This window comes from Dioscorea cayenensis, chromosome 18 (assembly GCF_009730915.1).
Source record: "Dioscorea cayenensis subsp. rotundata cultivar TDr96_F1 chromosome 18, TDr96_F1_v2_PseudoChromosome.rev07_lg8_w22 25.fasta, whole genome shotgun sequence".
NCBI lineage: Eukaryota > Viridiplantae > Streptophyta > Magnoliopsida > Dioscoreales > Dioscoreaceae > Dioscorea > Dioscorea cayenensis.
In genome coordinates, this window is record NC_052488.1 from 5232080 (window position 1) to 5233018 (window position 939).

Sequence of the window (939 nt, forward strand, 5' to 3'; positions counted from 1 at the left end):
CGGTTTGGCCGATGAGGATATAAATAGTCATATAGAGAGCTTTCTCGAGGTGTGCAACATGCTAAAGATAAATGGGGTTACGGATGATGCCATCAAATTGAGAGCCTTCCCATTTTCTCAAAAGAGGAGAGCGAAGCAGTGGCTACACTCATTACCTAGAGCATCGATTACTACTTGGGAGAAGATGGTAGAAGCTTTTCTAGCCCGTTACTTCCCTCCCGGAAAATCAGCAAAGCTTAGGAATGACATCTCGTCCTTTGTTCTGTTGGAATTGAAGTCTCTATTCGAGACGTGGGAAAGGTTCAAGGAGCTCCTTAGAAAGTGCCCGCAACACGGATTCCCAGAGTGGATGATTGTTCAAACCTTTTACAATGGTTTGAACCTGAGTACAAGGCAACTCTTGGATGCGGCATCAGGAGGTACCTTAGGTAGCAAGACCCCCGATGAGGCCCGTCAGTTGATTGAAGAAATGGGGTTAAATAGCTACCAATGGAATGCTAGGAAGAATAAAAAGGTGGCCGGTCTCCATGAAATTGACGCGGTAACTTCATTGGCGGCCCAAGTAGAGAATCTGAGTAAGAAGTTAGATCACTTAAGTTCAAATAGAGTGGCAGCCGTGACTAATTGCGCCAGTTGTGGTGGAGGACATGCTCCCTCCGATTGCCCGATATCTATTGGAGATGTTTCTTCAGTGGAAAATGTTGATTTTGTAGGTAATGGCATGCAACCTCAAGGAAATCCATATAGCAATACCTACAATTCAGGTTGGAAGAATCATCCCAACTTTTCATGGAGTAATCAAGCTCCACAAAAGGCCATGGGACCACCGGGTTTCCAACAACAACAAGCTCCTCAAGTGGAAAACAGGGTCTCAGGTTTGGAAACCCGAATGAGTGACCTAGAGAAGCACTTGACTAGATTCATACAATCTGCAAATAC

At 45.0% G+C, this 939-nt stretch overlaps 1 non-coding gene across 1 annotated transcript; it reads right to left on the minus strand.

The window, feature by feature from the left end:
• Window positions 1-232: 232 nt before the first annotated feature.
• LOC120283165 lies at window positions 233-339 on the minus strand. The gene has a single exon (XR_005543165.1). It is a non-coding gene; the product is annotated as a small nucleolar RNA R71 (small nucleolar RNA).
• Window positions 340-939: the final 600 nt, after the last annotated feature.